Consider the following 24,590-nt stretch of genomic DNA (forward strand, 5'->3'; position numbering starts at 1 on the left):
TTAACAGACATGACCTTCCTTTAACAAAGCCAAATTGTGATGGGTCCAGCATTTGTGGATTACTTATGTCCTCATTTATCATGTCCATGATGATTCTTTCCATGGTCTTACATATGAGGCTGGCCAGACTTATGGGCTTGTAGTTATCCCGATTGGTTGTTAGAACTCCTTTGTGCAGGTGGATGATTGTAGCCATCTTCCATTTCTTGGGTACAAAATCTGAATTCAGGAGCCAGTTGAAAAATTATTCAAGCGGACCAGAGAGGTCATATTTCATGCTATTTAGTAAACATCCCAGGATGTCATTGGGGCCCATCAGTGCAGTGCTTTTGGCTTTGAATAGTGCATTAAAGACTTGTTCCCTAGTAATGTTTGGTGGGGAGGTCATATGTGGTACTTCCTTTGGTCTATCGGAGGTGAGTAGATGGAGAAATTTGAACCTGTCAGCCAAAAGGTTGGTAATGGCCTCCAGTTCAGTGTGGGTGATGCCATTTACAATAAGTTCTGTGCATTGTTGTGTATTTCCTCTGAGGTTACGGACATAGCTATAGAAAGCTTTCTGGTTGTCCTTTGCCTGAGAAACTATTTTTTCTTCAAATTTAGCCTTTGAAGCATTAATTAACCCTCTTAGCTGCCTGTTTAGATTGGTCTGGGGAGTTTAGTTTGGTTTTGTTCCTCCTACACTTGGCCAAGTTTTTTTTCTTTTGTTGTATGATTGATATTGTGATTCCACCAGGGTGGCTTGTCTTTTGAGTTTGTCTTATTTGTAATACAAGTGGGCACAGCTCATTCTATACAGCTATCTGTATGGCTGTACAGAGATTTTTTAAACAGCTCAGCATATGCTATGCTGGGTTTTGGGGTGCTTGGAATTTAGCCAAGGTGTTGTTTAGTAGAGAAAAGTTAACTTTGGAATAGTTCCTAAAGGGTATTGGTTTTGTTGGGTCTCTTGATTTAATTTTTATTTCAAGCAATACTGCCTTATTTTCAGCTCTGACGAGTGAGGACATTACATTGGGTGAGCAACATCACTACCCCATTTTTTTGAGTACAAGGCCAAGGATGTTTGTACCCCAAGTAGGAGAATAAATCAACTATCTAGTACATTGAGATATGGGCTTTCTGGGACATGGAAGGGACCTATAGGTTGCAAGGATATGGTACTAGACACTGTTTATGGTGAGTTGCAGATATGAGTTCCAGTGGGTGATACATTTTAAGTATAAAAATAACCAAAAAAGCTACTGGAACAAGAATAACGAGATTAATAAAACTTAGCGCCTCGGCTTACAACAGCCTTCTAAGAGTAAAAAATACATTTCAGAACAACCCTTATATACAAAAACGAAGCAATTAAGTAATCACTCAGTAGTACAGTTATTACATTGCATACTTCCAATTATATTCTTTATTGAGCCCAAAGGGCTCCAAAGTACCATACTTTAAAATCAACAATGTTTCCTTTCTTACAAGTTTCTCCTTTAAACTCGTACATTTCACTAAACATGCCTCTACTTTCTCAAAAATACAACCCTGTAAATCTTCAATATTAGAATTATGAAAGGAAATGAAATGACCACCCAATGGCTATCCATTCTTTTATTTCTAATGTCTCTTAAATGTTCTAGGAAATAAACTTTAAAACTTCTATAAGTTTCCCCAATGTAAAACAGGTTACACATACATCTTAGTGCATAAACTATTCCTTCTGTATTGCATGTAAAATTGCCCTTTATGGTAAATCTTGATTTATTAATATGAGGAAAAAAAATAACCACTTGCTTACAGATGGAACATCTATTACAAGGCACAGTACCTTTATTAAGTATTATATTATGAATACTGCCATCTGGTGGAATATAGTGGTTATGTACAAGCATATCAGATACATTTCTAGCTCTTTTAGGAGATACTGATATGTCCAGGTAAAATATACCTAAAATCTATATCTTTCAAAATCAAAGGCCAAAATTTCCGTACTATTTCCACAATGTGTTCAGTGATCACATTGAAAGCAGTAACAAAATAAATTTATTTTCTACTATTTTCATTAAACGAAATTCTGCCCTTAGTACTTGCTATTTCCCTCTTATCAGACTCCCTATACTCACAGCCCCTATAAGGGGGGGGGGGGGGTAACCCATCTATCACCTGTACTCTGATGCTGTCTCATTTCCATAATTTTTAATTTAGCCTCCATAACTTGGCTAACATTATAACCTCTTTTAATAAACATGTTTTTCAGCCTCCAATATTTCCTTAATAAATACATTGTCCATACTACACAGTCTATTAATCCGCAAAAATTAATTGTATGGCAGTACAGACAACAAATGTGTGGGATGACAAGTACTGCCATGCAAGAATTGATTTATTTGATCAAATTTTCTATGTAATCTGGTCTCTAAACCATTTAAATCAATATCCAAAAAGCTCACCCAGGGACCAATTTGAATCCCGTCAATTTGTAGGCCCATATTATTAGATTGTAAATCGTAAATAGCACAAGTAACAAAAAACTGAGGGTAATGCTACTCAATGCCAGAAGTCTAAACCTCAAAATGCATGCACTTGAGGTACTCCTCAGTATGGAGAAAATCGATATATGTGCAGTAACAGAAACCTGGTTTAAGGCTCCAGAGAGCACCCCAGCACTACCAGGTTATAACTCATATCATACATTTCGGCCACAAAACCCAGACTGAAATACAAAAGGTGGGGGAGTATCCATATTCATCAAGGATACCCACACCTCCAGGCTAGTGGCACAGCACGATGCTTCAGAGATCATCCACGTGCAACTAACAACAGGCAAAACTGCTATTCAAATTATAGCTTGCCACAAATCACCCACCATGTCCCAGGACCCCCACTCTGCATTCCTGGAAACACTGGAAAACATAAAGGTCCCACCAAACACCCTGATATTGGGTGATTTCAATTACCCAAATATTAACTGGGAGAACAACTCAAGTACAAATTCCCTTGCCCAACATTTTCTAGAATTTATAAACTCAAAGGCCCTGGATCAACTGGTCAACACCCCCACCAAAGGTGACAACATATTGGACCTGGTCATCACCAACATGGGCGACCAGTGTTCCACACCGGAGGTCAACCCCTTGCTAGTTAGATCTGACCATAAACTAATCACTCTGGATATCCACATTCTGCCACCACCCCCGGTCAAAGAAACCACCGTGAAAAACTTTTCAAAAGCAAACTTCATGTTACTTAAGACCGAGGTGGGAAGTTTCAAAGCCCCCATGCTAAAGGATAATGCTGTCCAAGCTGCAAAATCCTTTACTAATGCACTCTATTGGCACCTACAAGAATGCATGGATCGTGCTATCCCAAACAAAACCAAGACTCACTCCTCCAAGAAAAGGAAACTAGTCTGGTGGACTCCTGCCATAAACAAGCTATACAATAGAAGGAAGAAACTAGTACAGAAAAGAGTAAAATCTCAAGAAGGGAAGACATCCCTGATCAGTATCAGCAAAAAACTACATTCCCTCATAAAATCATCCAAGGCTAGCTTCGAAAGAAAAATTGCCATGGACTCCAAAGATAACCACAAGGCATTCTTTAGCTATGTCAAGAATCTAAGTGGTAATTCTCAGATCTGCTCAGAGTTAGTGCAGAATGGCACAAAATACACTGAACCGACTGATATAGCCAACATCCTGGCAGACAGGTTCAGTGCAAACTTCACCCCACTCTCACCCCCAAAAGGGCCCATAACTAGACCAGAAGAATGTAGTGCCCCTGAAATCACAGACACTCAGGTTAAAACAGCCCTCTCCAAAACCAAAAACACAGCATCAATGGGACCCGACGATGTCCCAGGCTGTGTCCTACATGAGCTCAAAGATGAACTAACACCTCACCTAAACACACTGTTTAAACTCACCCTCCCCACAGGCTATGTGCACACAGAGTGGCACACAGCAATAGTTATTCCGTTCCACAAAGGTGGAGCCACAACGGACCCTGGGAACTATCGCCCTAAAAGCCTGACTAGCTTGGTCTGCAAAGCTATGGAGTGCATTATCATGGATCTCATTAACAGAGACATAGGAAACCTCCAAACACTGGACCCTACCCAGTTTGGCTTTGTTAAGGGTAGATCATGCCTCCTAAACCTGGTGGACTTCTTTGAGACAGTTACCAAGGCTATAGATGAGGGAAAGGTTGTTCACACAGCCTAGCTAGACCTTGCAAAGGCCTTCGACACCATTCCCCACTCAGGTATTATAGACAAGCTCACCAGCCTGAACATAAACCCCTACTTTATGAGATGGGTTGCCAACTGGCTCATGGACAGAGCCCACATGATAAGAGCTGCGGGAGCTAGGTCTGACTCTAAACCGGTTACAAGTGGTGTTCCCCAGGGCTCAGTCCTAGGACCCCTCCTGTTCAGCATATACTTCTCAGAGGTACAGGCAAGCACAGGAGGACTATGGCTGACCAAGTTCGCAGACAACTGCAAACTAGGGGCTATAATTGACTCTCCGGCTGACACAAACATCCTCCAAAAGGGTCTCACTGAGACAGATACCTGGTGTCAAAACCATGGCCTCAAGCTAAATGCCAAAATCTGCATAGTCATCCCCTTTGGAAAAAACAAAGTACCCACAAACTACCACAAAGGTGGTAGCCCCCTAAATACAGAAGATGTAATAAGGGATCTGGAAACCCAAGTAGATAGTAACCTCTCCTTTGATAATCACATTGCCAAAGTGGTTAGAAAATCCTTCCATGTGGCCCACCTAATCACAAAAGGGTTTGCATCCAGATCAAAAGAGGTCATTGGGCCCCTCTACACATCATTCATCAGACCTATCATAGAGTACAATGTCCCATTTGGGATGTACCTTACAAGACACCAGCAACAACTGGAAAGACCACAGAAGTACCTCACCAAGAGGATCACTGGCCTCAAGCAGATGCCCTATGCAGCTCGACTGAAGAAACTCCAGCTGTACTCGGTTGCATACCGCCTACTCAGAGGTGATCTCTGCCTGATGTATAAGGCCATGTCCAACCCAGAATTGATGGACATGCTCCACCTAAAGAAAACCATATCCCCTCGAGCCACACGCTCCAGGGATCTAAACCTCACCACAACAATAAATACGACATGCTGGAGGGATAGATTCCTGTCCCAGAGACTTCCCATGTCTGGAACAAGATTCCAATCTACATTAGGCAGAGCTCCTCGCTAACCCTCTTCAAGAGAAACCTTGACGAGTGGATGGGAAACAGAAAGTTTACCCCAGCGATCACTTCAATGGCTCTGCTGGACAGAGGTACAGGGAACTAATCTTTGGGGGGTGGTGAAAGCCAACACATTCCGACTAGGCTTATAAATGCCTTGGGGCAGATAGCCTAGTACCTACCTATGAACCTATTTCTAAATGCCTGTGCATCCCCTTGCTGCCCCTCACATAAAAAAATGAAATCATCTGTAAATGAAAAATATACTGTTACCTGCAATTTATAGAAACTATGGGGTACATAAAATCCTCTTCAAACTTAGCCTTCATAAGATTAGCATACATGGGGGCAAAAGCTGTCCCCATGGCTGTCCCCTACAGCTGATGAAAAATCTCCCTATTAAATGTGAAGAAATTATTGTTGAGGCAAAAAAGAACTAAATCAATAAGTCAATGAGACATAGGAGAATCACCCAAAAAGTGAAACAAAGCTGCTACATCTATGTTGTGCTTAATATTAGTATACAAACATTTTACTTCCATACAAAGCCAAAATTGTGTACTATTCCACATTATATCCATAATTTTATTTAGGAAGTCCTGACTATCCCTAATATAGGATGGAATACCAAAAACATATTTTTTAAATATTCATGTAGAAAAATACAAATGTTTTTCAAAAAATACTTTTCTGCTGACACAATGGGTCTACCGCTTAGATTATCCAGGCCCTTGTGAGTTTTTGGTAAGCAGTAAAATACTGCTATACTAGAAGTTTCAACTTTGAATTTCTTGTCTACATTAGTGGCACTGTTATATCCTAACTGTAGTCCCTTCTTAAGTAAAAGATAATATTCATCTATAGACTCATGATATTTAGAAATATTACACTTCTCATACACTTCCTTATTATTAAGGTGGACAAAGCACATATCTAAATATTGGGTGTAATGGATAAAAACAATTTGGTTCCCTTTATCAGACTATTTCACCACTAAATTTTTGTCATTACAAAAAAAAAAAAAAAACAGAAAAAGCCAACCATTGCTGCTTATTCAAATTATAACACACTGATGTAGACAAGAAATTCAAAGTTGAAACTACTAGTATAGCAGTATTTTACTGCTTACCAAAAACTCACAAGGGCCTGGATAATCTAAGCGGTAGACCCATTGTGTCAGCAGAAAAGTATTTTTTGAAAAACATTTGTATTTTTCTACATGAATATTTAAAAAAATACTTTTTTGGTATTCCATCCTATATTAGAGATAGTCAGGACTTCCTAAATAAAATTATGGATATAACGTGGAATAGTACAAAATTTTGGCTTTGTATGGACATAAAAAGTTGTATACTAATATTAAGCACAATGTAGGTATAGCAGCTTTGTTTCACACTTTTTGGGTGATTCTCCCATGTCTCATTTACTTATTGATTTAGTTTTTGTTTGCCTCAACAATAATTTCTTCACATTTAATGGGGAGATTTTCCATCAGCTGTAGGGGCCAGTCATGGGGGCAGCTTTTGCCCCCATGTATGCTAATCTTATGATGGCTAAGTTTGAAGAGGATTTTATTTACCCCCATAGGTTCTATAAATCACAGGTAGTAGTATATTTTCAGTTTATAGATGATTTATTTTTTTTATGTGAGGGGCAGCAAGGGGATGTGCAGGCATTTAGAAATAATTTGCAATCTAAATATATGGGCCTACAATTTAACGGGATTCAAATTGGTCCCCGGGTAAGCTTTTTGGATATTGATTTAAATGATTTAGAGACCAGATTACATAGAAAATTTGATCAAAGAAATCAATTCTTGTATGGCAGTAGTTGTCATCCCACACATTTGTTGTCTGTACTGCCGTACAATGAATTTTTGTGGATTAATAGACTGTGTAGTATGGACAATGTATTTATTAAGGAAATACTGGAGGCTGAAAAAATGTTTATTAAGAGAGGTTATAATGTTAGCCAAGTTATGGAGGCTAAATTAAAAATTATGGAAATGAGACAGCATCAGAGGACAGGTGATAGATGGGTTACTCCCCCTTATAGGGGCTGTGAGTATAGGGAGTCTGATAAGAGGGAAATAGCAAGTACTAAGGGCAGAATTTTGTTTAATGAAAATAGTAGAAAATAAATTTATTTTGTTACTACTTTCAATGTGATCACTGAACTCATTGTTGAAAAAGTATGGAAATTTTGGCCCATGATTTTGAAAGATAGAGATCTGAGGTATATTTTACCTGGACATATCAGTATCTCTTATAAAAGAGCTAGAAAGTTATTGTACATAACCATTTTATTCCACCAGATGACAGTATTGATAATATAATACTTAATAAAGGTACTGCGTCTTGTAATAGATGTTCCATCTGTAAGCAAGTGGTTAATTTTTTTCCTCATGTTAATAAATTAAGATTTACCATAAAGGGCAATTTTACATGCAATGCAGAAGGAATCGTTTATGCACTAAGATGTACGTATAACCTGTTTTACATTGGGGAAACTTATAGAAGTTTTAAAGTTCATTTCCTAGAACATTTAAGAAACATTAGAAATAAAAGAATGGATAGTCCATTGGGCGGTCACTTCATTTTCTTTCATAATTCTAATATTTAAGATTTACAGGGTTGTATTTTGGAGAAAGTTGAGGTATGTGTAGGGGAATGTACAAGTTTAAAGGAGAAACTTTTAAGAAAGGAAACATTGTTGAATTCAAAGTATGGTACTTTGGTGCTCTTTGGGCTCAATAAAGAATGTAATTGGAAGTATGTAATTTAATAATAGTATTATTGATTGATTATTTAATTGTTTCTTTTTTGTATATAAGGGTTGTTCTGAAATATGTTTTTACTCTTGGAAGGCTTTTGTAAGCCGAGGTGCTAAGTTTTATTAAACTCGTTATTCATGGTCCGGTAGCCTTTTTGGTTGTTATTTTTATCCTTATTTGCTTGCCTTTTTGGTGGTTTGCTGATACATTTTAAGTAGTCTGGATGTGAGGTTATTTTTAATATAGACTGATTTAGTCTGGATGTGAGGTTGTTTTTAATATAGACTGATTTAGTCTGGATGTGAGGTTGTTTTTAATATAGACTGATTTAGTCTGGATGTGAGGTTGTTTTTAATATAGACTGATTTAGTCTGGATGTGAGGTTGTTTTTAATATAGACTGATTTAGTCTGGATGTGAGGTTGTTTTTAATATAGACTGATTTAGTCAAGATGTGAGGTTGTTTTTAATATAGACTGATTTAGTCAGGATGTGAGGTTGGTTTTAATATAGACTGATTTAGTCTGGATGTGAGGTTATTTTTAATATAGACTGAGACTCCTCCACCTTTAGTTCACTCATGTGTAGTAGCTGGTCTACAGGTGGGAAATGGATTATAATCTTAGAGTGCCATGTGGTATTGGCTGTGACTTTAAACTATGTCTCCTTTACTACACAGATGTCCACACTCTCCAGGGAGAGAAAAGTTTGCAGGGAATGGAGTTTCTTGTTAAGACTTCTAGCATTGAGCAATACCATCTTCGGATATGCTTTCATAGATGCAGTTAGGTTGGGTGGTTTATCACTTTGACATTGCCTAAAAAAAGACACTATGGTGGTGAAAATGTCTTTGCCAATGTCCAAAACCTTGAGGAGATAAGTGCATACCACGTCTGGCAAAACAGCATGGTCTGACAACCATGTCCTTCTACCTACTTGGACTGACACCAGAAGATAAGCCAGTTGTTAAAAATCAATCATTTTCTGTTTGTAATGTGGCATCATCCTTGGAAAAGGTAATATGCTAGTCAGTGCTAGGCTCATACCTGCTCAAGACACATAATCAGTGAGCTTGCTCATATCTTTCTTCATATAGTCAAGGGATGTGCATCTTAGGTCATTAACACCCACATGGACTATGACAGAATCATACTGGTACCTGTGGTTCAATGACCTGAATGCTTGTATGACTTGATGGATTCTAGCCCTGGAAAAGCAGCTAAACATGACTTTCTCCTTACTCACTTTGCTGAGGGGGCCATTGGTGTGCCTCACTATAGACTCACCAATGACCAGAACATTTGGTTGTGCACAGGTTAGCCTTAAGGGCATAGCAGTACAGGAACTGGATACAGTGTAACTATGTGTAGCTGTGGTTATATTTTAAAGGAGTGTTTATATGATGACCCAGGTCAATTCTTTTTGATTTTGTTGTGCAGAAGGTCTTAGTGTTTTAGGAAGGTTACCTGTAAGTGCCTCAGCATAAGTAATTTTATGTGTAGGGTCTTTACCTTGTGCAGTACCTGTTGCACAGCTTCTATAGGATTAGTTTTGGTTGTATGAGAGAGTTTTGCCTCCAGCATTAAAGTGTATTTACACCTCTCCTATACTTTATTGGTTTTATTAAGAATAAATGGTATGTCAGTATACACGAGGCAATTGCTACAATAACTCATAATACCCATATCAACCAGAATGGCCACAGAGAAAATCAGGAAGTGCATTTCCATGTCTGCTGATCTACTAGGTAGGAGTGAAGAAAATTTAAATATTGAATAGGTCAGTAGCACAAGGAATTTGATGAGCAATGCTCAGATATGTGCAAACTAGATGCTCTAGTATTTAAAAAAAATCTGTCTAGACAGTAAGGGCATTTTAAGGGAAGCTTACACTGTGACAGAACAGCATCTACACAGATTACAAAGGGGAATTTTGCTGCAAGATATCAGCGACTATGCAGATTGCTGCTAGGCACTACTGCATGGAGAGATGCAGTGCTAACTAAAGACTGTACAAAAGTTAAAATGTTCAGATATTCAACACAGAAACACTCAATTCATGCAGCTGTGATAAAAACAATGTGAAAAACAAGTGCCAAAACAATGGATATGGTAATATATTAGCTTGCTCATAAGTTATTAGCCAAGCATTGTGCAATGGTGATGCTTAAATAGAAGAGGAGATTCAATAAAAAACACAAAGAACACCCTGTGGCCAATCAAAAATGCACATTCCTCTTTACACAATCCCTAGCCAGAAAATTACATGGGTCCCCTCTACTCTCACTAAAGTGGAACCAAGGCAGTTCTAACTAGAGACTGTAAAAAGGTAAAAAAGCACAGATATTCAACACAGAAGCACTCAGTTAATGCAGCTATGACAAAAACAATGAGAAAAACAAGTGCCAAGGCAGTGAATAAGAGGTAATGTAAATCTTAGCTTTTGCAGAGTTTAGCAGAAACCAGCAACACTTTTCTTCTCGAGTAGCATGGTCACCAAACATAGCCAAATGCCTCAGAGCTCATAGTTTATGACACAAGAGTTGTGCAACTGAGACACTTAAAGAGCAGCAGAGATTCAATAAAAAACACAAATGAGGCCCTGTGGCAAATCAAAAACAGCACACTCTTCTTTCCTTTACAAATGGCTCAGATCCTCCTCTGCTCTGAAGTGGAACCAAGACAGTTCTAACTAAAGACTGTAAAAAAAGTAAAAATGTACAGATATTCAGCACAGAAACATTCAATTAATGCAGCAAAAAACAAGTGCCAAAATGGTGGATATGGTAATATAAGTCTTAGCTTTTGTAGAGTTTATCAGAAACCATCAACACTCTTCCTCAGAAGTATCATGGTCACCAAATGGTGCCAAATGTCTTGGGCACAGAGTTTCAAATTTTAAACAAGCTAGCCCTCTAGCCAGTAAAATAAAGACATAATAAGACTTACACCAGCAATGCCTAGCTCAGAAAGGCATATGCTATCCTATCCATCCCAAGAGTGTAGACCACAAACCTTCTTCCCCAAGTGCTTAAACCAGAACAAAGATAGTATTAGAATAACAGACACAATAAGCTTTCAACCAGCAATTCCCAGTTCAAAAGCGTATAAGCTATCTCTCCTGCCACAAGAGTGTAGACCACAAATCTTCCTAATGTAAGATAACTAACCAAAACCAGGTTCCACAACAGCATACTGTAAATCCAAAAATGCAAAATAAATGCTGCAAGGGTAAATCCAAACCTTTTAATGTCTTAAAACCAGAAGTCTTAGTATTTTCATTCGCCACCACTGAACTTCATCAGAAACAGAGTAGAAGAGGAGAGTGAGAATCCACCAACAGAGTTACCAATAACTGATATAGGGGGGTTCTTGACATCTCTCTCTTTAGGGCCATTAAATTTCCATTATACCCCATGGAGGACTTGACACTGATACAGAACTTCAACAAGTGCCTTGGGTGTCACTGGGCAATGCCCCTGATAGGCACTACCTTGTATATATATATATATATATATATATATATATATATATATATATATATATCATGTAGTAAAACCTACCAGATTCAGAACTATACCTATATGAGTATGGCCATTTTGCTCTTTTAGACAAATTTGAAATTCAGTTACAACTTCAGTATGAATAACGTATGTGGCCTATAAATTTACATGACAGTTTGTTTTATAGCTCTAGCCTCACAGCAATTTGAGTGTATGATGACACAGCATTCACACGTTGGTGTGTTTGCCTGTTCACATAAGTACTTTGATGTCAAGTTCCTCCATGTGGATGTTGGTTTGCCTGATGCCGGTGAAGTCTTTGAACCTGATGCCGATGATGATGATGGCATTACTGCCACATCACTGCACAGTCTACAGTTATGGTAGCACTGTCAGGCATGGGTAATGTGACTGGTCTATCACCTCCCCTTTCACAGAAGGTATTCCACCACCTGTGCATAACTTTAGTCTGGTGTTATCATGGTAGCACATGAATTGTCCTGTATAGTAACACAGGGTATACCGTCTTTCCTGCAGCTAAGACATAAATGGGTTGTAACAGCTCCCATGTCCATGAGGTGAGATACTGTGGCCAGAATACTGGTAGCTTTCAATGCCTTAGTTCCTGCACAATACTTTCCCTGAGAAGCTCCATGGCTACCATGCAACTAATGTACAGCACCTTCATACAGATGCAAGCTGATGCCTCAACAGCCATTGCAATGCTAATTGGTGTAGTATATGGTCTATGTGATGATATCAGAGAGGGCTTTGTCCATTTATACACCATTTTTCAAAGTCACTGTAGGGACTCTGTATCCTCAAGTTGTCCATATGTAGCTATACACCATGGGCATTGCCATTCTTGTGGCCAATTATCTTCTACTTCCGGTGGGGAAACTCACCATGGTACAATCAGGAAAGACTCTGGGTTTTATAGCATTCCTTTCTACACCTTATACCAATGTTGAGAGTATTGTGGGATGTTATAGATGCAGGCATAGATGAGATGTATGTGCTGAACCCGGGTTCCTATTAGATGACGGAAGATGCATTCTTTCAAATGCGTCTTGGTCGAACTTGAAAAGACGAAATGGCAAAATGGCGAAGTGGCATATAAGTGAATTTGCTTGGCCGCGTCTGTTACTTTGCCATTTTTGTCACTGTAGTGCGATCTCAGAGTTGGTATATTTAAGTAGGGGGGTGTGGGGGATGAAGCCTCCCACTTTATGTTATGTTTTAAGTGTTTTCTTTTTTTTTTGAAACAGCGATTTCTTCCCTTGGAAAAAAAAATCGCTGTTTTAAGCATTCAAGTTTGTAAGCTTTCGCTTACATGGGGTTGATAAATCATCGTTCACTTTTCTAAGTATTTGATGATCTAATATAGACCCACTGAACCCACCCTTAGCACATCCCAATGTTTATGCCTACAGTGCAGTCTGTTCCCTCTGACAACTGTGGATGGTGACACTGACATTCATCTGAAAGGGTTTCTCTAAGGGCAGGGATGTGTATGGTCACTGCAGACGCCTCCTGAGGATGTGGGAATCATGCCTGTGTGGTGCAGTGTCACACTCTACTCTGTACATTGCACACCACTTATATGTTCATAGGTAGGTACTAGGCTATTGGCCATAGGGTCTATATAAGCCTAGCCAAAAAGGTACCCTTGCTTTCGCCATCCAAGAAAATTATTTTCCTGTGCCCCTGTCAACCAGAGCCACAGAAGTGATCCCCAGGGTGAATTTCCTATTTCCCATCCAATCATCAAGATTTTTCTTGAAGAGTGCTAATGAGGAGCTCTGTTTGACATGGATAGGTAGTCTGTTCCAGAGTATGGGAAGTCTCTGGGAAAGGAATCTATCCCTCCAGCATGTTCTGTTTATTGTGGTGACAAGGTTTAGGTCCCTACATCGTGTAGCTCGGAGGGAATGGGATTTATTTAAGTGGAGCATGTCCAACAGCTCTGGGTTTGACATAGCCTTGTATGTTAGGCAGAGATCGCCTCTGAGCAGGTGATATGCAACGGAGTAAAGCTGGAGTTTTTTGAGACTGTCTGCGTAGGGCATCTGTTTGAGGCCAGTAATCCTCTTTGTGAGATATTTCTGTGACCTTTCCAGTTGTTGTAGCTGTCTTGTGAGGTACATACCAAAAGGGGCATTGTACTCTATAATGGGTCTAATGAGTGATGAGTAGAGGGGAACAATGACCTTTTTTTTTTCTTGATGAGAAACCTTTTGTGATGAGGTGTGCCACATAGAAGGATTTCCTTACCACTGTGGTGATGTGACTATCAAAGGAGAGACTACTGTCCACCTGTGTCCCGAGGTCTCATCACATTTTCGGTGTTAAGTAGACTACCACCTATGTGGTAGTTCATGGGTACAGAGTTTTTACCAAAGGGGATGACAATGCCCTTTTTGGCAATGAGCTTCAGGCCATGGCTTTGACACCAGGCATCTGTCTCAGTGAGGCCCTTTTGTAGGATGTCCACATCATTAGGAGTTTCAGTTATGGCTCCTAGTTTGCAGTCATCTGCAAACTTCATTAGCCACAGTCCACCTGTGTTAGCCTGTACTTCAGAGAAGTAGATACCAAACAGGAGAGGACCCAGGACTGAACCCTGTGGTATTCCACTTGTCACTGGTCTGAAGTTGGATTTGGAGTCTGCTACTTTCACAGTGTGGGTTCTGTCCATGAGCCAGTTGGCAACCCATCTTGTGACATAGGGATTTATACCTAGTTTAGTGAGTTTATCTATAATTCCAGAGTGGGGGATGGTGTTGAAAGCCTTGGCGAGATCTAGATAGGCTGTGTGAACCACCTTACCCTCATCTATGGCTTTGGTGGCTGTTTCAAAGAAGTCTATCAGATTTAGGACACATGATCTGCCTTTTACAAACCCGAACTGGATGAGGTCCAGAGTGTGGAGATTACCAATGTCTTTGTTTATGAGTTCCATGATGATACGTTCCATGGCCTTGCAGACCAGGCTCATCAGGCTAGTGGGGTGGTAGTTCCTGGGGTCCATCATGGCTCCCCATTTGTGGAGTGGGATAACCATTGTGGTGCACCATTCAGTGGGCACAAAGCCTGAGGTGAGGCTATGATTGAACATGTTACTTAGGTGGGGTGCCAGTTCATTCTGTAGTTCATGTAGAACGCAGCCTGGGATATTGTCAGGTCCCATGGATGTTATGTTCTTGGCTTTGGAGAGTGTGTTTTTTTACCTGTGCAGCCATGATTACAGGAACTTTGCATTCTTGCAGTATAGAGATGGGCCCTCTAGGGGGTGAGAGGGAGGTAAAGTTAGCACTGAACCTATCTGCCAGAATGATGGCAATATCAGTTGGTTCTGTATATTTAGTGCCATTGTGCTGTATCTCAGAACAGATCTGAGTGTTGCCATTGAGATTCTTGACATAGCTATAGAATGCTTTGTGGTTGTCTTTAGAGTCAGTGGCAATTTTGTTTTCGTAACTAGCTTTGGAGGATTTTATGAGGGATCTCAGCTTCTTACTGAGGCTGACCAGGGAGTTCATCCAGTCATGGGATTTTACTCTTTTTGCAACAATTTCTTTCTTCTGTTGTAGAGTTTGTTTATGACAGAGTACCACCAGATTGGCTTCCTTTTTTTGGAGGATAGCATCTTGGTTCTGTTAGGGATAGCACGATCCATGCACTCGTGTAAGTGCTTATAAAGTGCATTTGTGTAGGATTCAGCAGTCATACCTCTATTGTCTGTCTGCATGGGTGTCATGAAGTTTGCCACTTCTGTCTTAAGAAGTGTAAAGTTGGCTTTGGAGAAGTTTTTTACGGTGGTTTCCCTAATGGGGAGTGGGGGCAGGATGTGGCTGTCTAGAGTTATTAGCTTGTGGTCGGATCTGACCAACGAGTAATTGACCTCTGGTGTGGAACACCAGTGCCCATGTTGGTAATGACCAGGTCTAGGATATTGCTGCCCCTGGTGGGGGTGTGAATATGTTCATCCAAGGCATTGGAATTTATGAATTCCAGAAAACATTGAGCAAAAGAGTTGGTACACGAGTAGTTTTCCCAGTTAATGGTGGGGTAGTTGAAATCAACAATTATTAGGGTGTTGGGTTGTACCCTAATATTTTCCAGTGTATTAAGAAATGAGGAGTGGGAATCCTAGGGCAATGGTGGGGGGGGGTCTTAGAGTGAAATACTTTTGTCCTTATGTCCTGTTCAGGGCCTTGATGGCAATATGGATGTAATCAGTGCCTACGAGTATCTAAGGGAAAAGAGTTATTTCAAAAAATGCACACAAGATGGTGTTTCTCTTCTCTGTTGTGTCTAGGAATCAAATTTGCTGTAGCATGGCATCAAAAAATAAATAAATAAAACACTGATAGTAGTACCTGTGAGGCAGATGCCTGGGAAACACCCACTTTGTCCCCTGTTGTTTGATAGAAGGTCCTTACAGCCAGTATTCTCATAACTATACATGTCTTGATGTCCACAAGAATGGGTATTCCACATGTATGATGAGTCAGTATGTGAAGGCAATGCATCTGTACCATCTCCTGCATGGTATCTTTGTCCACACAGTAGCAATTCACTGATTCTTTGTTCTGTCTGCCTGATGTTAGTAATATGCACTAACACTAATCCTGTAGTTGTGTGTGTGTGTGTGTGTGTGTGTGTGTGTGTGTGTGTGTGTGTGTGTGTGTGTGTGTGTGTGTGTGTGTGTGTGTGTGTGTGTGTGTGTGTGTGTTAGTTTCAGTTTTAAAGCTAAATATTTGACCAGCTTCTCGCCATGCAACTACCAAAACTCATGTATTTGTACAAATTCCTGTTTGCATAAGTGGTGATTCCTTTTTTGCTATCATAATTCTAATTTCTTCTCCCATTTTAACTACATCATTACTTCTGGCATCTTCCCTTCTGTATCCACCATAGCTTGTTCTTATGTAAGCTGAGATTCTTGAAGTATCAAAATGCAGTCATCATAGGTTCATAGGTTCATAGGTTAGTACTAGGCTATCAGCCCTAGGGCCTATACAAGCCTAGCCATAACAATTCCCTGGCTATTTCTTCCCACACTATTTACTTCCCTGGACCCTGTCTAGCAGGGCGACTGACGTGATCCCCGGGGTGAATTTCCTTTCTCCCATGCAATAGTCAAGGTTTCTTTTGAAGAGGACCAAAGAGGCACTCTGCTTGACATGTATGGGCAATCTGTTCCAGAGTCTGAGGAGTCTCTGGGTCAGGAACCTATCCCTCCAGCATGTTTTGTTTATTGTGATGACAAGGTTTAGATCCCTGGAGCATGTGGCTCTGAGGGATTGGGATTTCTTTAAGTGTAGCATGTCCAACAGCTCTGGGTTTGACATGGCCTTGTATGTTAAGCAAAGATCGCCTCTGAGTAGATGATATGCGACAGAGTATAGCTGGAGTTTTTTAAGGCGGTCAGCATTCCACTATATATCTATATTTTTAAGTAAAGCTATAAAGCTATATGATCCACAATTCATGGCAGTACATCAAAGTTAAGATATAAATGTGGGTTGCCATTTTTATTTGTATATCTCCACCATTTCTGATTCTTACTCAAACTGACAGGGGAATGGGTAGAGAAACACCTCTTCCCAGTTTTTGTTTCAACCACATATTGACAGTCATGAATAGAATCCCATCAAGGCTAATCGTCTGCTTTAAAAAAAAAAATTAAAAGGTGTAGTATTTACTTGCATGGTACATTTTTCTGGAGATGTTCTCCCAGCCTTCTTTCTCCTCCCATTTCCTCACCTCCTCCCATGCTTTTGAATTCTTCTCTTATTTCCCATAATTGTTATCTAAAGCTGAGTGCAACACAAGACTACAATCACCATGTATAACCTCTTCATCCTATAACCATGTAAACTCCAAACCACGTCTCATAAAATCCAACAAGGAATTCATGGGTGTCCTTATTTGGATTGTATAGTGCTCTAAATTTCTAAAACATATATGTTCATGACACCTATCCCAAAACTCTTCCAAAATTATCACACACCTGCCTAATTGATCCTCTCTCACAAGAAGAACTGTAGAACTCAAATTCTTCCTCAGTAGGGTTATTATCCCCCTTTCATAATTCTTTTATTTGGAAATATATTCATCCACCTGCCAATTCTTACCTCTTGTTTTTAAAGTTTTTATTTTAGTCAATTTAGTTTCCCCTTAATAAAATATCAACTACCTTTTCTCCATGTATTTTTAAGACCTTTGCACTTTTCTACAGGTTGATGAATGACACCCACATTCCAGAACAAAATATGAAACAACTTTCACTCTTCCCCAACATAGACATGTGCACAAACACACAGACAAAGTTTGCAATTTTTCTTTGAAACCTTCCATCTGACTTCTACTAAAGTGTCTTTGGTGCTGGTGGCAATGCCAAAGCTAGTCAAAATGCATTGATTCAATGCCAGTGTGTGGCAAGAAAATACTGTATAAAAAAGCCAACACAAAACAAGCCTCATTTACATATTGAAAACAAATTATAATTTGTTATAGTGGTTTGCATTTACCTATAATGTACTTGGCTATAATGCAGTCAGAACCAAGAAATTTGTTTAACTATATAAGTCCTTGTGTAACATCTTTGTACTGCCTGCACCTTAAGTTGTATTTTCAGAAAAATATTTATATAATTTAGCCTAGCAGACCATACATCTTTTCAATATTCTTTCTTTTTTTACTTTAAATTTATCAGAATGAGTTTCTTGTTGATTTTCAGATAGTCTCCTTTCAATGCTTTTAATACTTTTTTGTTATCTGATCCCACAGTATATAACTTTGTTGATTATCAAAATAAAATTGCTGCTATAGAAACAAATTATTAAAATATATTAATTCTAAGCAGAGTAAGTAGGATTTGTAATCATTTTGCTTTATTTAAGCAACAGGAAACTTAGTTTGCATAATACTTTATGTATACTTTTACAATTTTTTCTTTCGTATGTTATCTCCCATAAATCATAGTCATTGTTCCTAATTAATCCTTACCGTATTACTTAAATTATATATTAATTTTCGCTATTCTCTTCCTCCAATATATGTGAATCTGTTATTTGTTTTCTGTAGTGTTCATCACAAATGGGATTACTGAGTTAATAATAACTACAGTCCTAATTCTGATAGTGTTTCGACAATTCTTCATCTAAGTTTGTTCTTGGTAAGCTCCCCAAGTCTATAATCAACAATTAATTCCAGGACCTTAATTGCCTTCATTTTGAAACTGTTTTTGACAAGTTGTGAGGTTTTAGATGACTGAAAAAGACTTATTTACTTGAACATTTCTTACATAGTGGCTGCTAATTCATAGCATGCTGACATAAATAATTTATAAGCTAACAGTAATTTGACATCACATAATATCAGAGTGCTACTTCATGTGAACTCAGAAGCACATTATTATAATCCATTTAATTCATGTAGTTGTTTCACTCTATTATCACTCTTGTGTTCATTTAAACATGTCCATAGCATGGTTATAAATTCTTGTTTTATTTCATAAATTAGGAATATATTTTGATTGTGTACAAAAAACATGCAAAAAGTGATGCTTTCCCCCAATTTATATATTCTAATAAATTAGTCAATCTGTTTATAAAGTAGGAGTCATCTCATATCTGGCAAGTAAAGTGAAGAACCTAAAGAAAGTCATTCAAAAACAGTGAGGTGAAGATTGCATTAGGTAATATAGCATGTCTCATATAATGTATTTGCATATCTTAGCTAAGTTACTTCATGATTATACTAATCAGAAGCTCAGAATAAAGCTGAAATGGGTCCCAAGTAGATCAAGCTAAGTTACGCAGGTCACTTAAATAAATAATAATGAACAAACAAACAGTTATGGCTAACATTTCTGTCTTGTGAAACAACATTAAACGATAATGTTTAGATATTAATTAATATCTAATCAACATTAAACGATAATGTTTAGATATTAATAATGCTTATTTTTCAGATATTAACTAATACATCAAGAGTGTGGCATGGGGGGCATGGCCAAGATGTGCTCTGAATAGCAGCAGTTATACTCAGCTCTATCTATAAAATATTTGTATGACAGGAATTATTGGCCAAAAGTTATTTGAGAAAGTTAATTTCTTCATCAACTAAATCTACTTAAATCGATCTACGGCCTCGTATAAAAATGTTGAAGAAATTCAGTGATTTTCCTGTCAAAAATACTTTGGATTTATTATCTCTTCACCAACAGTAGAATGTCTACTTCAAAAACAGCACACCAGGAAACCTCTCACAAAAAGGATTTACAATATTGCTAACCAACATACAGGATTTATCTACCGAAATGGATAAAATGGATCTAAAACTAGATATTTTTAAAAAAGACTGTACAAAACAAATGGAAAAGATTCATGAAGACCTACAAATACAAAAAACTCAAATATCAGGTATTGAACTAGCACTTAATGGCATTGACAGCAGAGTACATAAAGATGAGACCAATATAGAATACTTAATGAAGCAAAATACATTTCTACACTCTAAAGTGGATTATTTGGAGAACTGGTCACGCAAGAACAATATCAGAATATTTTTATCCAGTTTTTAGAATATTTGGCTTACAAGACAACATAGAAGGTAATAATCTACCTAAATTCCAAACATCTTGGATACACGAAGTCTTAGACCTGCCAGAATCCTTGTCCTATGGCATTGAGAGGGCAGACAGATCCTTGACTACATCCAAAACAAGTAAGAATAATTCATCTAAATCAGTAATAGTGAGATTTTTATCAACATATGTCAACATATGACAAAGCACTAGTACTTAAAACATCCTGGGCAAAAGCACCAATTAAATTAAATGACAACACCATTCATTTTGACAATGACTATTCTCCACTAGTAATAACAAAAATAAAGCAATTTTACCATTAATTAAAGAACTCAAAAAAGTGCAAATAAAAACTCATCTGTTATTCCCTGCTAGACTTAAAATCTTCTTCCAAGATGGCATCAAAACATTTGAAGAATTGGATACTGCCCTTACTTTCATGAAATCCAATAACATTATTGAAAAATTAGAAGAAATGAACTGGGCAAGTGCAAGTCTTAAAATATTAGAAGAAAATGACAGTTGGAAAACATTGGAAAAGAAGAAAAAGCTTAAAAAATAATATTTTTATTTTCAACTAGCAACTCTAAATCTAAATATAGTGACTTATGAGTAAAACAATGTCTTCATGCCCATGTATATGTCTTTTAAGTTTGTCATTAAGACATATATATGCATATATTAACACACACATATATATATATATATATATATATATATATATATATATATATATATATATATATACTATAGCCATGTATATAAATGTTTAAACATATATGTTTCCAAAATAGAGTATAATCTAAGTACATATTTCAATATTCATCATAACCCCTTTTTTTCTTCTCTAACCTTGTTTCTATTGAGTACTGTGTGTAGTAGAAATGTTACAAAATAATTTGCAGTAGTGGGATACCTCTGATCTGTTATGTTGACTAGATATACTAAATGCAACTATGATTTGAAATGGGGTTAAATGAAGGGAGCAACACTGATGACAGCATATGGATTGACAGCTTCTAAGAAGGTATTGAACCCTGGGTTTTTAGCCTCAATGCATCTCAGAGTAAGAAATGTAGCAGGATAATCTCGATGTTGGTTAGACTGCAATGTAATTTAACTTCATGTTATGCTTTTGTGGGATTGGAGTGCAGCTGATCTGCAGTTCTGTCATGGTCAATTCATGGATGGTAATTTATGCGGCAGTCTCATTTCAACATAAAGTTTTTGTGATGTATGTTTGTAAGATTGAAGCACATAGCAAGAGCCCATTATTCTCATAGACACAAAACAAATTCAAGAATTGACAGAGTTTTGATCTCAAATGAGTTAACAGATGATCTTATAAAAGTAAAGGTCATTTCATGTCCCATGTCAGATCACAACTCGATAACCTTTGAACTACTAAGACAATACACGATATTATAATTAGAAGAATACCAGCATACATAACAAAAATGAAAGAATTTAAGGAATTTCTATTATTAAAGATACAAGACTTTATTACACTAAATAATACTGGAGAAACTTCAGAAATATACACATGGGATGCTTTAAAAGCTTATTTATATGGAAAAGTACTTACATGGTATAACAATAAAAGAAAATCCTGGGATAAAGATTTATTAGATATACAAAGTAAACTGGACAAGTTAAAACTTAACACTGAGAGAAATAATGAAGGAAAAAATAAAGAAAAAAGAATAAAACTAAATAATAAATATTTAGAGATTTTAAATCACAAAACAAAGATTAATATAGAGAAATTTAAATTTATAAACTTTTCAACTAATCCTAGATCTCTAAATATCTTAACAAACAAAACCAAAAGACTTAAAAAATTCAACTACATCAAAGAGATTTATTCTCCAAAAAAGTGAAGATTAGTTTCAGGCTTACAAAATATCTTATCTGAATTCAAAGATTTTTTTCATAAAATTAATCAGAAATCACAACATGTAGACCCTAAAGACTATGTCAAGTCTTTCATAACTAAATACATTAAAAATGGACTATCACATGAACAATCCATTAATATAGATAAACCAATATCGCTCAAAGGCGTGCAAAATCAGATAAAACTTAAATCAAACAAAGCACCTGGGAATGATGGTATTATACCAGAAATATATAAAATTCTTCCAGAATCTGCACTAAATTTATTACACAAAGTTTTTAATATATCCTAAAATAATACAATTATCCCCATCATGGAAATATACATTTATTTCCCCAATAAATAAAACAAATAAAGATCCCACCAAATGCTCTTTATATAGACCAATCTCTTTATTAAATGTTGATTACAAAATGTTCATGTTTATATATGCAGAAAGGATTAAGAATGTTTTACCATCATTAGTTAATGAAGACCAAACTGGTTTTATTGTAAATAGAAATACAATAACATTAAAAGAACAATTACCCTGATAGATGCTGCAAAAACATTAAATAGAAACTTAACTCTAATAAGCTTAGATATAAACTGTGCTTTTGATTCAGTTAACTGGGATTACTTATTCATACTTTTAAAAGAGGTGAACTTCTCGAATAATTTTATAAACCTTATATTCAATTTATATAAAGATAGTCAAGCCTATATTAAAATTGGTACTACTATTTCTAAGAAAATACCCATTATAAAGGGAACTAAACAAGGATGTCCCCTGTCACCACTACTATTTACATTAATTATTGAACCATGGGCCAACTTAGTAAGGGAAGATGAAAGAATTGAAGGTTTCAAGTTAAATGCTGTTACTTCTCCTAAACTGCAATTATTTGCTGATGTCATTTTAATAACTTTGGAAGAAAATAACAAATCTATCCCAGCAGTATTTGACAATATTAAGTTTCAAAAAAAATAGCTGGTTTAACTTTTAACAATAATAAAACCCAAATACTTCTTGGTAATATAAAAGGAATTGCAATTCCTCAGAAACATAAAAAATATATCCCTCAGAATAATCAAATAACATATTTAGGAATAGTAATTACAAACAATATCAAAGATATTGCTCAATTAAACTATAATAACTGTCTAACTAAAATAGAAGATTATATAAATAAATGGAATAGACTACTATTTACTATGGAAGAAAGACTGTCAATCATCAAAATGATTATCCTCCCTAAAATACTTTACATAATTCAATTGTTGTCATTACTCCCTTCTAAAACTATAATCAAAATGTTCAATACATTAATGATAAAATTCTTTTGGCATCCTAATAAGCCCAGAATCACTTTAAAGTATAACATGTATGATTGGACAAATGGAGGTATAAGTTTTCCAAATTTGGAATTATACACAATGTCCTCGATTATTAAATCTATTTCTCTCTTAATTAACAATAACTTTTCTTCAAAATGGAATTTATACTTAACTTTACTATGTTGAGATTCTACTATTACACTAAAAAATCAAAAAAAAACCCCATTAATAATAAAGAATTCTATCTTATGGTTGATAAAAGATTTCTTTGTAACACAATCAGTTAAATCATATAAATCTAACTATATGCTAACCCTTTTAAAAACATTTAGAAATTACATCTTTAAGTTTACAAATTATAAAGTATGGTTCTTTTTTCTCTACCCAATATCCTTCACTCAAGGCCTTATGCTCTCAACAGACCTCACAAAAATGTTAATTTTCAAAGAGAAAGGTTTAACTTATTGGTCCCAATTAATGAGAAAGGACAAAATTATTCTTTAGAGGACCTAAAAATTGAATTTAAAATAGAAAGCCTATATTGGTTAAATTTACAAGAATGTAGACAATATTTATCAAATGTTCTAGACTTAATGCCCCGAGATTTAATACAATCTATACCAAAAATAATATAATTTCTAACTATAAGCACTCAAAATGCAAATATTGCTAATATTACACTATCACATATTTATAAAATATTAAGAGATGAAACAAGTCAACATCCTGGAAAATACTGGGACTACTTTAATACAATTAATTCTCATCTTCCCAATGATCTATTTGTTGTATCTTTTGGCTTTTCTCAGTTAGGGGTTGCCACAGCGGAACTCCGGTCCGCTAATGATTGGCAGTAGATTTTTACGTACCGACTTGCCAGCTCTGACGCACAACCTTCAACGAAGGTTTGCCCATTCACGCATGTCTCCACACAGAAGATGCTTTAGCTGAGAATCGAACAGGACATCTTTCTGTAAGGCGACAATGCTACTTCAGCAGCACCACCACAGTAGCCCAATGATCTATATAAACTTAATATTTTAGAATCAGCCTATAAAACTACATGTTCCTTAAAGTGGAGAATTTACACTTGGAAATTTATGCACAGATCCTTCATTATACCACATATTAAAAATTCAACAAGAACATAAATATGTGTTGGAGATGCAAAAAGATATTGAAAGCTGATTGGTATCATATGTTCTACAATTGCATACTATTAACAAAATATTGGGAAGATATAAATTGTTTTTACAAGGCTTGTTTACAGATAATTTCAT

General features: G+C 36.8%; 1 protein-coding gene across 1 annotated transcript in view; it reads left to right on the forward strand.

Annotated features, from left to right (window-relative positions):
- Positions 1-24,590, forward strand: part of LOC122808675 (killer cell lectin-like receptor subfamily G member 1) — a 629,706-nt gene that overhangs the window by 308,267 nt on the left and 296,849 nt on the right. The gene's annotated exons all lie outside the window — the stretch shown is intronic.

Source organism: Protopterus annectens, chromosome 8.part0 (assembly GCF_019279795.1).
Source record: "Protopterus annectens isolate FY-2018-M chromosome 8.part0, PAN1.0, whole genome shotgun sequence".
NCBI lineage: Eukaryota > Metazoa > Chordata > Ceratodontiformes > Protopteridae > Protopterus > Protopterus annectens.